Source organism: Lichenostomus cassidix, chromosome 2, assembly GCF_008360975.1.
Source record: "Lichenostomus cassidix isolate B80296 chromosome 2, HeHo_3.0, whole genome shotgun sequence".
Classification (NCBI taxonomy): Eukaryota; Metazoa; Chordata; class Aves; order Passeriformes; family Meliphagidae; genus Lichenostomus; species Lichenostomus cassidix.
Window position 1 is genome coordinate 55209120 of NC_139482.1, and position 14846 is coordinate 55223965.

A 14846-nucleotide genomic window follows, 5' to 3' on the forward strand; every position below is an offset into this window, starting at 1 on the left:
AGAGGCCGCCGGGAAGTAACACACACTCTCACAGAGATAATGGTGTTATTCCGTTTATTTCCTCTAAGACAGGCATTATTATAGAAAACAGGTACAGATTCACGTGACAAACCGGCACTTATGATTGGCTATTTGGTCTATGCGCACATCTATCTTAGCTTTCTGATTCGCTGTGGTCTTTAGTCACGTTTCACTTGGCTCAGCTAAAGTTTTGCCAGCATAAGCTGAATTACTGACTGTGTGATTCTTTCTCTATTTTGCTTATTTTCTCTACATTGGATACAATTCTAGTTCTCTTTTCTATCTCCTGGGAAGAACATCTCAAAGTTATGAACAGTAGCATCTTAGAGTTAGGAACAATAGCACCTTCAGAGTTTAGAACAATAGCTGGTTTGTGCATGCTGCATCTTCTGCATGCACACCTCGCCAATATGGCCTCGTTCTGCTAACCATTTTCCAACAAATTGCCCATTTCTCTGCCTAGAGGAATGAATATGCACTCTAGATTACCGATGCAAGTGAATAGACATCTGACACCTGTCAATTTCTGAGCTTTAGAACAAATGCTAAAGAAAATCTATGAAATAGCTGTATGATTGAGAGCTCAGTCTTTAAATGGTCAGTTTTGGGAAAGAACATCCATTTGATCCATCTGACTTTCCATTCCAGCACCACAGGCACGAGCCTCTTTCACTATCAAGATGGGTTGTCACATGGTCTAAGAACATAACAGCTTTAACAGCAGTGAGCAGAAATTACTCTGCTAATGAAACCCAACACAAACAAAAGGCAGGACACTTCTGTGAAGGATAGTGGTACCAGAATTGTCTGTTCCCTCTCAAGTTTGACATTTTCCACTCAGCGATGCCAGTTTCTACTGAAAGTCAACATGACTTTCCTCTCAGAAGAGTAAGGACTTTTACTAAATATTGCTGATACTTTAGGGCACTATATATTGAAAAAGTTACTATAAAAGAAATCTTATAAGGTGTTGTAACGTGTGTCCTTCCTGTCCCTGACCCCGCCCCCCTGACCCCTTCTGACTGGATGTGAGTCAGGACCGCCCCCCATCCCTAGAGATAAAAACCCCAGCCAGATCCGGAACGCCTCTTTGGTTTGGACTCATATGGAACCTGTACCCTCCCTCGCCTTCCCTTCCCCCTCCTCAGTCTCCCCATTCCTCCCCTGTTTTCCCAATAAAAACACCATGAGACCAGGAACCAAACAGCTGCCTTTCTAAACCTGCACGCTTCTACAAGGACCCGTCTGACCAGCCCACAGCTCGTGGCCATGGAATGACCATCCTGCGTGTTCCGGTTCTGGGCAGCCCTCCCCCGCAGCAGGGGGGCTGCCTCAGGTTTGCACTGCTGCAATGGTGGAGAATGCGGGCACGTAACACGCCGGGAGCAGCGAGCCCGCGGAGCTGGGGGGCGGCGGGAGCCGGCGGGCTCGGAACGGCGGGCGCCCGCCGGCCGCGCGCGGCCCCCCCCCCCCCCCCACAACCACCACCCACCCACCCCCCAACAACCCCCACACCCCACACCCCACCCCCCCCCCACCAACCCCCAAACACCACCCCACACACCCCCCAACCAAAGACACAGGCGGTCCCAAGAAGAGGACCCTGAAGGGACTTGTAGAAACTGTGAAGTCTGTTTGAGTTGCTGAGGATAAACAGTGAGAAGAGGCTGCAAGGGACCGGAAAGCGTGACCAGTCTTGTCAGTGGCAAAAGTCTACAAGAGTAAGAGAGCTCTGGGTGAGCCGATAGCCCTCATGCCTATTCAGGGAAATTTTCCGACCCTGGACCTCTGCTAAAGGTGTAGTTTGCAGCAGAGGAGGAGTGAATGTTTGTATGAATGTGATTTGGAGGCACCCCCAGGGGAGGGGGTGGGAAACGTGTGAATGGCTAAGGCACCCCAGGGGAGGGGGTGAGAGTGTGAATGGTTGAGTCATAGAACACGGCAGGGTGTAGGGCTCTGTTTTAAAACCCAGCTCATTCTTTTTTATTTTAACCTTAGACAGATTAACAAGTGTTGCATTTTGAGAATTGGGCTAGAGAGGGCTTCCGGAAAAGGCCCTCTCTGCCCAATCCTCAAAAAAGAAAGGTATTTTCTTTAGTTAAAACCCTTTTTCGAGTTACAGTATGTTTTGTTTACCCCTATTAATACCTTTCCTCCTTCCCATGTCCCTTCTTCCCTCCCATTCTGATAAGGAGGTAACTAACAAGGCTGCATCCCGTCAAAAAAGACGCTGAGTTGCTACTGATTCTCTCAGGCGCCTTGCCAGTTCCCCTCTTGTACCACCACCCCTAAAAAAAAAAACCACTCCTCACCCCCTTTTTTCCTACCCTCTTCTTCCCCAAATAGCCCCTCTACCATGCTCTCTAAAAATTTGCTTCTCCCAAAATCCCTGTGTCTTTCCGGCTGTGTGTAAGCTCTGCCCCTCTCCCTGCACGTCAAAGCTGGGGGGGGCACAGCAGACAGCACAGCCCCGTCGCACAGCAGAGCAGCAAGATACACCTGATCTCAGCCAAGCAGCTTCAACTCCAGCCCTACTGAAAAAATTCTACCAGCTCCAAAAGACTCTGAACTAGAAAATTTTTTTTCCTTTTGTATAAGAGAAAAAGTGGATTTGTTGTAACGTGTGTCCTCCTGTCCCTGACCCCGCCCCCCTGACCCCTTCTGACTGGATGTGAGTCAGGACCGCCCCCCATCCCTAGAGATAAAACCCCAGCCAGATCCGGAACGCCTCTTTGGTTTGGACTCATATGAACCTGACCCTCCCTCGCCTTCCCTTCCCCCTCCTCAGTCTCCCCATTCCTCCCCTGTTTTCCTCAATAAAAACACCATGCAGACCAGGAACCAAACAGCTGCCTTTCTAAACCTGCGACGCTTCTACAAGGACCACGTCTGACCAGCTCCACAGCTCGTGGCCATGGAATGACCATCCTGCGTGTTCCGGTTCTAGGGCAGCCCTCCCCCGCAGCAGGGGGGGGCTGCCCTCAGGTTTTGCACTGCTGCAATAAGGTCTTTAGAAGTCAGTATGGACAAAACATTAAGTTACTGCTAGAGTAATGAAGAAGGATGAATGCAAGAGAAAAAAATTATCATCTACATGTGTACAGAGTGTATTTCTAACTTTAAAGATGTTCCTAACTTTCTAACATATAGTTGAAGAATCTGAAGGTCAGTGTTGACAGAAACTGTCATTATAGAGAGCTATGAGCTTTAATCATCAAAAATTACACTAATTTTGTGTAGAAGTGTGGCTAGCACAGGTCTTTCCCATGAGTAATTCTTCTGTGTTTTATAAACAAAGATAAAGTTTGGATGTTATTAAAAACAGTGTCTCGAGATTTGGACAGTTCAAGCCTGGCCAATCAGGCCTGGGGGAAGGTTTCTGACTGACCAATCTGGGTGACCTTTGAAAAGTCTATATAAGCTGAAATCAAAATAATAAAGTCCTCTTTTTCTTGTCACACTGAGAACCCGGGTCCTTTTCTCTGCTAGCGGCTCAACAGCGACAGAGAAGAATCAGCATGAGAAAGATCAAGAAAGAAAACAAGCAAACATAATCACATAAGAGGCAGACCAAAGAAATGTACCTCTTGTGGGGATATATTTTTAGCCACCCAGGGTATGCTTTGCATACAAGTTAGTCAAGCAATTACATGACAAGAAGACTGCTGTAGGCAGAGGGAAGGACACACACCAATAAATAAACAATTTTACTCTTTTTTGTCCTGGAAAATGATATTGTGTTAATTATTAATTTTCATACACCAACCTGAGTGCAATCACTGCTGCTGCAGACATGAGGTCTTATGGTTATAACCACAAAACTCATTATGAGAGGAAGCATATTTTATTAGATCACCTAAAAGAGCGGAAAGGGAAAAAAGTATCCTATTAACTTTTAAAAAGTCAGTTCTCAAATGTTTAACCTTTGCTCCAAATGGTCTATTAAAGATACTACCATTTCCTTTTATAAAAATGGTGCATATTCACAGGTGACATGTGATCACTCTCTTGAATAAACAGAGACTTTCAAAGTTTTGAGTAGTAGCTGTATACAGAAACAGACTGTGGGAAGTATCAGTACTATCAAAACCTTTACTAAACCTCAGGGCTTCCAAGTAGCAGTGATACTGTGAATGCTTTAAAGACATAAAAAAGCCTGCAATGTCTTTGGATGTTACATCTGTCTAGTAAGAGGACACAAAGCCACATGAAACCAGTATTTCTTGGGTGCTGTTTACCATACATGTTTACTACTGGAAAGTCAACAGCAGTAACCTACTGCAATAAATTGCCCTAACAAAAAGGGATAAAACCTTCCCAATCTGGTTGTGTTATGTATTCTTTACATAAGCTCCTTCTGTTGATATATTTACCCATTTTCCTTCACAGCTTTTAAAAATTATGTTTACTTTTGTACTGTGCTGCTAAGACTAGGTGTTGGGTTGTTGTACTCCCAAACTTTATTGTTGCATCTTCCCAGCATCATTCCTAACACTACACCTTTTACCCCATGGACAGATTCCTTTCTTTCAGTCGTTTTAATACTACCCTGTTTTATGATTTGAGAAAGCAAATAATAAAATTGGTCAAAACAAGGATAAACTCCTCATGAAAAGACAAAATAAAAAAACTGAATGAAATATGAACAATTGACCAAAAAAAATCCAAATATCAAACACTTCTATTAAAATTAGTCTAAAAACTATAGAAGCACTCTTTAAGATCCTGTTTCTTCTTAAATCCTTGGGGTTAAGTGTATAGAAAAAACACTGGGACTAACAAAGACAAGAATGACAGGCAGTTGTTACCATGCTTTCTATGCCTTCCTAACATCTGAAACTCAAGATTAATGGTTAATTGTCATTAACTATTATTAAAGAAAAGCAGAGTTGGAGCCATTACTCAGTCAACACACCTTAATATGGGATATTTACAGTTGCAACCTGTCTTCAGCCTCCCCTCTTGATGGCAAAGCCTGCAAGTTAAAACAGTAATACAACCACAGCTAATAATTAACCTTCTCTGTACTAAAATGTGACCTTTTCCAGGGGACATACATTTTATTTTATATTACATATAGAAAAAGTGATGTCTCTTAGCTTGAAAAGATCCATTTTGTGTAGGTTGAAGAAAACCTTATTTCAAGATGTATTTCATTATAACCGACTGAGAAAAAATTTCTTGTTTCCTCAAACAGAAAAGACAAGAACAAAATAAAATAGAATTCAAAAAGTGTTTTTCACTGTAAACTGAACAGGTAATCTTTCCTTTATTTTCTCTATCATATTTCCAGAGTGAAATATTCAGAATAAAACAATGCATTTTCCTAGCCTGCTCTCTCAGAGTTACTTGTCATGAAGCTCTCCTGGTGAACAACTTGGTTGAACACCCTTCTGCAGGTTCATAAGTGCTTTAAATTCCATTAAAAAACATGTTATTCCTGCCCCAAATTTAACTACTCTTCTACTATGTGCCAGATGAGCCAACAGAGAAAATGACCGGCCTGGATGGGAAGAGAGCTTTTGCCAGAACTCAGGGGAAAAAAGAGGGCATGACACCTTTGGAAAAAGGGTAAGGCAACTCAGGAAGTGTTTAAGTGTGTCGTTAGTTATGCAGAAAGAAAATTAGAGGAAAAACTCAATTAGGACTTAACCTTGGCCATTTTTGTAAAGGATAATAAAAACAGTTTTATAAACACATCAATAGCAAAAGGAGGGGCAAGGAAAACCTCCGTTCTTTATTGGACACGGCAGGATAATAAAGGACATAGTTACCAAAGGTCATTGGACATGGCAGGGCAAAACTTTATTTGACATAGTTACCAAAGGTCGGGAAAAGGCTGTGGTACTGTAAGGATCAATCAAAGAATGGAGTTCTGTCTCAACATTTCTCATCAGAAACCACAGATGCAGGACTTAAGCTGGTATGCAGAGAATGCTTTATACCTGCCAAAGCTGGTACAGAATGAATGTTCTGTGCTTACCAAAGCTGGTACGGAACTAAGGCTTTATACCTGTCTCCCTGCCACCCACTATTGCGAAAGATCCATGAAGCAAGACAGGACCACAAATCCACAGAGTCCCTGCTACCCACTATCGTGAGGTGACCTGCCTCCAAATCTGACCACACCTTGGACAGTCCTCTGTTGGCATGTGTGGCCTGCTAGCTGGAGTTTGGCATATCTCCACAAGAATGAAGGCGGATAAAAGGCAGGTCGCAAGGAGGGACCAGGTGTACGGACTAGTATAAAAGACAGCTCTGGAATAACTGAATTCTGAAGATCTTCCCCATCGTGAGATCACATCGATCAACACAGAGGCAGAGAAATGCCTTCTGGACAGGACCCCCAGAGATGCCGGACATCTGTTGACCCGTGGTGGTAGCCATAAATCCCTTTTCTTCCCTTTTCTCCCTATCTTTCCCTAATTCTCTCTCTCTATATATTGCAGGCCACTTTATGGACTCAATTAATAAAGTTCCTCTTTGGATTGAAATTTAACTCCCTTGACTTGTTGAATTATTTTTGCTTTACTTTTTCTTTTTGTACTCCAAGATCGTAGCTGGCACGAACCATCATGCATCCACTTATAAGTGGACTGTGACAGGTACATAACAGCTTTTCCTCAGTTTTCAGCAATAAGACAGAAGATCCTCAGGAGAACTGGCCTCCTGAGTTAATAGACAGGGACAGAGAGCAGACTAGACCCCCTGTAATCCAGGAGGAAGCCATTAGTGACTTTCTGAGCCACTTCGATGCTCACAAGTCTATGGGAGCAGATGGGATCCATCCTAGAGTGATGAGGGGGCTGGCACACCAAGCCACTCTTCATCATTTACTATCAGTCCTGGCTAACCAGGGAAGTTCCAGCTGACTGGAAGCTGGCCAGTGTGATAACCATCCCTATAAAGGACCAAAAGGAGGATCTGGGAAACTACAGGCCTGTCAGCCTGACCCTGGTGCCCAGCAATGTTATGGAAAAGTTCATCCTGAATGTGGTCACAGAGCACCTACAGGACAGCCTGAGGATCAGACCCAGCCAGCATGGATTTAGCTGGGCTAGGTCCTACCTGACCAGCCTGATCTCCTTTTATGACCAGGTGACCTGCCTGGTGGATGGGGGGAGGCTGTGGATGTTGTCTACCTGGACTTCAGCAAACTCTTTGACACTGTCGCCCACAGAATAATCCTGGAAAAGCTGGCAGCCCATGTCTTGGACAGGTGCACCCTTCACTGGGTTAAGAACTGTCTGAATGGCTGGGCCCAGAGAGTGGTGGTGAACGGTGCTGCCTCCAGTTGGTGGCCAGTCACTAGTGGTGTCCCCCAAGGATCTGTGTTTGGCTAAGTTGTGTTTAAGATGTTTATTGATGATCTGGATGAAGGGATTGAGTCTACCATTAGCAAATTTGAAGATGATGCCAAGTTGGGTGCAAACGTTGATCTGTTGGAGGGTAGAAGGGCTCTGCAGAGGGACCTGGACAAAATGGATAGATGGACTGAATCCAACAATATGAGGTTTAACAAGACTAAGTGCTGGGTCCTGGACTTTGGTCACAACAGCCCCTTGCAGCACAACAGGCTGGGGACAGAGTGGCTGGACAGCAGCCAAGCAGAAAGGGACCTCGTGGTACTGATTAACGGCAGACTGAACATGAGCCAGCAGTGTGCCCACATGGCCAAGAAGGCCAGTGGCATCCTGGCCTCTGTCAGGAATAGTGTGGCCAGCAGGACTAGGGAAAAGATTCTTCCCCTGTACTCAGTGCTGGTTAGGCTGCACCTTAAGTACTGTGTCCAGTTCTGAGGCCCTCAGTTCAGGAAGGATGTTGAGCCGCTAGAGCATGTCCAGAGAAGGGCAACAAGGCTGGTGAAGGCTCCAGAACACAAGTCCTGGGAGGAGTGGCTAAGTGAGCTGGGGTTGTTTAGCCTGGAGAAAAAGAAGCTCAGGGGAGATCTTTTCACTCTCTACAGCTCCCTCAAAGGAGGTTGTAGCCAGGTGGGGGTCAGTCTCTTCTCTCAGGCAACGAGGCGCAGGACAAGAAGACACAGCCTTAACCTGCTCATCAGAGGTTTAGCAAGACATTAGAAAGAAGTTCATCACAGAAAGATGGATTGGGCTGCTGAGGAAGGTGGTGGAGTCACCATCCCTGGAACTGTTTAAGAAAAGGTGGGGTATGGCATTTAGTGACATGATCTAGTTGATAATGATGCTGATTGATTTTTGCCTTTTTTCTTTTATATATTCTCTATATTCTTCACACATATATTTGTAGCTCTGTAGCCTATTATTGTATTAGTAGCTAGTCCCAGTAGTTTTCCATAACCTTTTCCCAGGCAGAAAGACCAAGCAACCTTCCAGGGGCCTCTATCCTATCTTGGTTCTCCCTGGCTACCAAGGATGGAAAACAGCTCTTCGAAACAATGTACAGCTACTACCAAGGTGGAGAGGCTCCAGAGACAGTTGGACTGGGGGAAAATTACCTCACCTCTTGTGGTCCTAATTGGTGATTTTTGTCAAATATGCTAATTTGCTAAACTTATAAAACTGTATTCACCCTGTGGGAGATGGGCTTGTGCGGATATTATTCCATATCTGCCCCTTGGAGGCCTCAAAAAAAGATCAGCTTTTATATTACCTCCTATACTAAACTCAGAAAGTGTTTGTTTTATTTCTAGGGTCCGTAAGGCATCAATAAGGTGGTGTTAGGTCATAAGATATATTTGATGATCTCAAAGGTCTTTTCCAACCTAGATGATTCTGTGAGTAATTCTGATAAAACTCTTCCTGCAACTTTTAAACATATCTTAAGTTTATAATCTAATTTTCAAGACATTTAATCTCTCTTGCTTCCCAACTTCTTACACAGCCAAAAAAAACAATTATTTTGGTAAAATGTATTCTCAAATGCACTGCTTTGTAGCATAGATGGAGTAAAAGCATATGTACTACATAACACACAATTTTAAACTTCATTTTTACGGAATGTTTTATAGCAATATATACATAATATAAACAGCTCATAACTTTGTTCAGGCATATACGTCTCCTAGAACTCAATAACCTTTTTAGAAAGGGAATTGATGGCAATCAATTTTTCTGTACAAAAAATACTCCAACATAATAAATTTAAATGAAATACAGTCCAAATTTTAATTTCTATTTTTAATATTTAAAATAATTTATTTTAATGGCAAGATACATTACTAAAAGTTGCGGTACAGCTCATTAAATGGACTTTTCCATTTCCAGCAATACAAGCAAATTACCCTTTCCCTGTAAAACTCAATTTAAAATATGATGTACGTATAATCATGATGGAGAGAATACAAATTTCTGCTTAATACAAGATTAATATTTCTCCTAAGGTCATTAAGTTGTTACACGTTACGCAGGGCTTAAAGCAATAGCTCACCATCTTCCATTAGAAGAATTGGCCTTTGAGTAAAGGGTAATTTTATACTATGTGTGCACATATGTGTAATTGTGAATCTAGACACTCTGAAAAGGGCACAGACTTGAGCAAGGTACCTCAGTGGTACAGACTAAAGGTGATGCTGTGAGACACTGGAAAGACTGATGTCTCAAGACATTTTGGGGTGCATGTATGTGGGGGAGGAAGGGGCAGGTCAGGCCGTGCTCTGGCGAGACAGCGCACTGCCCTATACACCCCCACCCTAGGGCCTGTATCCCAGCCCAGCAATGGCTGCCAATCCTTGGCACACCAGAGGCAAAGCTCCACACCTACCTCTGGAGCCCCTAACCCAGCTCCTGAGTGGGCAAATGACAAGAAGCCCCACCTGGGGGAAAAGCCCAGGAAGGCCAAGGGGTATTTAAGGCTGAACATGAGGCAATTAGATGCCTTGACCATACATCCTCTTGGAGTTTCTATCTGAGCACCACTACAACCCAGGAGCTGGTAGTTATACATGTGCTTTTCTATGTCTTTTCTGTCTTTTTCTTCTTCTAGTTCCCTCTTTTTGGAATTCTTGAATAAATTAAAATCAAACAGGCATAAAGTTTGCTAAGTTGAATGAGCTAAGCTAATGCTTTAAGAAGTGTTTCCTTAAGAATGTTGCACTAAGCCTTTTGCCAAAGTTCTCTGATTTTCTAAAATTGCCAGTAAAATATTTCTGTTGTTTTGATCTCTTGAGAATGTCTTGCCAGTGTTTGTCCCATGTGTCTAACTCAGAGTACATGAACAACTATAATCGCTCTTAAGTTTCATTGAGCAAGGTTGTTTAGGGCCTTCTAGATGCTAACTCAGGGCCTTCTGCTTTTTCCACTCTGTTCCTCTCCCACAAGTAAACATGTCCATAAATTCAGTTTCTCAACTTTCAAGTAATGGTCACAGGGCTTTTCTGAGATGAAATTTGTCATGCTGCTAAAACATTGTTCATTTTGAGATATGTCAGCTTCCAATCTCATAATATCCAAACTTTGATAGAGTCAGTTCAAATTTCTGTACAGGCTTACCACAAAGGTAAGGACCAGTCCAGCTCTGCAGCAATAAGACAATTAAGCATCTATAGTCCAGGTCAAAAAGTAGTATGAAGCAAAACATCACTCTCTCCCTTTTCCAAGGCTACTGTTTGTGGCCCATCCTAATTAACCACTTTGGCTGAGCACTTTAGTCTTCAGTTGTAAAATAAACTTGTTGAAACAGTTTACAAGTTTATCTGTACATTTTAGCCTAGCATGAATTATTTTTCTGGATCCTAAGGAAAAGCTTCCTGTAGATGCAAAATAAGAGTCAGCCAAACAGTTTTAACAAGGCATCACTAATAAGTAGAACTTCATAGCAATTATTATATGGGATAAGATTAGTGCATGTCTCAGCTAGAGCACTTATTAAAGATTCACAACTACTGAAGAAAATTAAAAATTATGCTTCAGAGAAAGGATGCAATTAATAATTCAGACCAATAGAATAAAGATTCAAATACCATTTCTAAAGGCCTAATAGCAATGCTTTAAAAATAATCACCATCATTTCATGAAAGCAAGAGAGTTTTCTAAAAAAGACAATAGCCAATGTAATATCCATTAGAGTCAGTCTTGATTTCTTAATGTAAATGAGCACATCATTATAATTATAAATGTGAACATATTTCTTTTTCCTAACCCTTGCATATTTGTGTAAATACTCAATCAAAACAACTTGGTGGAAAGGATTTTTACTTAGTATATACTCAAGTTCTTTCTTGGTCTAAAGAATAATGAAGTTTTTTGGTTACTAATTTTTTTTAATGGGATTTGTGAGGAATAGTACATCTGCCTGTCATCAGTAATGATAGTTCAGACCAAGAGTTGGTTTTAGGCCAAGAGATGATAAAACAGGTTTTCTCTCAGTCCAGTTTTGGGTAAACAGATTATTAACTGTGACTTTTCATTTACTGTTTGGGGTGGCCTACAACATCAGAAATAGGTTTACATAAAAATCTTAGAAACTGGTCCAATGATGGGAGTGAATGTGTTTGTTTCTGGTAGAGTCAAGGTTCAATCACACAACACTCTAGACTCAGTGTCTTGGTAGTGTTTGTAGACTGGCAAGTAATTCTGGCAGTAATTCTCAACTGGCAGTAATTCTCAACTTGGTCTAACAATGAAATAATTTAATTTTCCAGAGCACAAGAGAAGATGACTTAAAGAAAGTCCACACCTTAGTTTTGGCAGACAAAACATCATTATAGTTCTAATTATTAAGGTGTCACTTTATTTTATAAAGACACAGGAAATTTCAAGTGTCTTAGTTTCAGTGTATCTGCAAAACTGCACCTTTCGAGAGAGGTTCCATCAGCACTCTACATCTTGCTGCTCACTTAGTTTCCCACTGACATTTCTCAAGTTAGTGCTCTATAGCACCACACCTTCAAACTCACAAGGCATTTCCTTTTACTAAGCTCAAAACACTCTCAGATAGCTCTAGAATCATCTCACCACTAACAAAGCTAAGGACCTGGTAAATAGAATCAAAGATTTATTAAGATTGGAGAAGACCTCTAAGGTCATTGAATCCAACCATTAACCAAACACTGCCAGGTTCACCATTAACCATGTCTCCAAGCAGTACATCTACACATCTTTTAAATAGCTTCTGTGCAATTGCTTGCTACTTTGGAGAAGAGACTGACCCCCACCTCACTACAACTTCCTTTCAGGTAATTGTAGGGAGTGATAAGGTCTCCCCTGAGATTCCTTTTCTCCAGATTAAACAATCCCGGTGGCCTCAGCTGCTCCTCGTAGAATTTGTGCTCTAGATCCTTAGATCTGATAGCACTATTTTTAGAGCTACTTTCCAGAGAAAAGCAGCTTGCTGAGGCAGCCAAGCAAATCAATAGCAAAACTGATGTCAAGCTCTTGATATTTTCTCTTCTAGTCTCCTGTTCTGAAAAACTCCATCGTCACTATCACATTTCAAGAAAAAATCTGACACAAATTGATTTTGATTTTTTAAAATGATGAAAGGTTCTGTTATAATGAGTGAATGATCATTAGCTGATTTTCTGCCCAAATTGTCTGAGACTGGACAATGAATTCCAAATACAAATTTTTATTAAATTAGTAATTATGGCAAGCTTTTGCTAATAATTAGATTTAACAGAGCACATTATTCAAAATCTTATTATCAGAGCTTAATGAAATAACAATTAAAGTATTTTCTAATCCCATGAACCCCACTGCCAGTGTGAAAAGAAGATGGAAACTTCAAGGTCTCAAAGAAGTAAGGAAAAACTCCCACTCAAACGTAGAAGATGGAATAAGAATGGGAAAGAGGAGGTATTTGTAATTATCTGGTGGGTCCTAAGTTAGTTAAGCCCACTGCATTTGATTAGGTAGATGCCACTTCAATCATCTCTATGGGACATATTCCTCCTACCTCACTCTAATGACTCTATGGAGTCTACTGAATTGAGTGTCTTATAACTTTAGCACTCCCTCTGTAAGTAATGCAGAAAAATTTTAAGCCTTGGATTGTAGGCTAGAATAATTAAAAAGCAGGAAATGTGAATGGAAGCAAACAGAAAGCTTGTCTAGAGGCAATGACAGTGAAATCAATGTCAGAAAGCCGTCAAAAAACAGGTAGTGCAATTTTGCTTGATTGATGATTAATAAAATAGTGAAAAGATAAATTTTGATAAAGAAGATGGGCTCATCCTAGCAATGTCAAAAGTTAGTTAAACATACTATTTTATATTGTGTTCACCCACATGTCTGACCTCTGATGTGATGAGTATCTGTAAGTCTGGCTGGAGGGTTTGAGAATGATATACTGCTGTTTCATAAAGCCAAATCAAAGGGCTCTCACTTTTTAGCTTTTTGCTAGAGTAAAAATTAAAAAATATCATCCTGCCTAACTAAGGGGTTTAAATCCACAGGTTACCAATATATTGCTGAGAAGATCAAAGTCCTTTTCATTAACCAGGAAAATACTGTACATGCAGGGGAAAATCTTCATTGTACCTGTTCATATATTCTTGCATTTTCTATTTATGTACTCTTAAAAATAATGCTTATTTATTCTTACACTCATTTTTATTCACTGTCTCTAAATATATATTTATACATATGTTAAATGAAGAACATGATAGACAATGCTAGCAACATTTTCATTCAGCACCTGCTAGACAACCCTAACAACCTGAATAAAACTCCAGTCTAAATATTGCAGGAGCTCACATCTTTAAAGCACTCTATAAAGAAAAAGCTCCTCTTCTAGTCTCTGAGCAGCTCACAGGATTAGATGTACTTTAGGTTTTTAACAACTTGCTTTCCAGATGTTAAATGGCTCTAAGGATTAGATGCATTTTATTAAAACCAACATGTCCCAGCTTTGAGCTGGAGTTATCTACAACATGAAACACTGTGCATTCCACAAATAATCAGAGAACAGAAGGGCAGCACTGAAATCACCAGATTAAGGCAAATGTAAGCACAGATTTAACACAACATTTTTTCTTTCTCTAAATTCCATAGAAATATCTCCTTTAGAGAGATACCTGTTTTCATATTTCTATTCAGTTTTGCAATGTTGGACAAAAATTTACAACTCATTTAAAAATAAACAAAAAATTAGAACAAGTGGAAAAAATTATTCTCTATATATATATTGCCATTAGTTGTGTTTTATGTCAAGCCAATCACTTAGTACTTTTGATCATGCAGTAGAGCAGACTTACCACTATCTGGCCCCCAACTTCTTCCTGTTGCAATTTCCTCAGCTGATGAACAAATCCTTCCAGCTTCCACAACTGTTTGGTCAAAACTGACCCTGAACCAGGTACCTCAGCATGGAAAAAAGGGGCAGCACTGATCTCAGTGAGACAGCACTGGTGAGTAAATCTTCCACAGAGAGGACAGTAAGCAAGTTATTTCCTCAGGTCAAGGAAGAGATCCCAGGATTAAAAACAAAACTTAAAATAAATCTTTAGACCTCTTTATTAAAAAAAAAAATTAAGTTCTTGTGTTTTAAAAGAAACTTCTGCACTGCCCTAAGCATGGATGATGGCAGAAAAATGCAGTAGAAAGATGATTTTTAATTATCTTTAAAATATAGAATGGGGATTCAGGTCCTCATCCCGTCAGCTGCAGAGACCAGAATTTATGAGCTTTACTAGGGAATTAGCTGTCTCATAGTCATGTTATATAATTTCTTGGTGTGTTTGAGGTTTGTGTTCAGTTTTTGAGGGTACATTTTTCAATTAAAAAGGTGCCTGAGCAGAAGTTGAGTCATAACCTAACCTGTGACAGCAGCAGAAACTCTCAAGTGAAACACTTAAGTTTAAACCATTATTATACAAGTCAGAATACCTAAGTCTTACTCTGCATTCT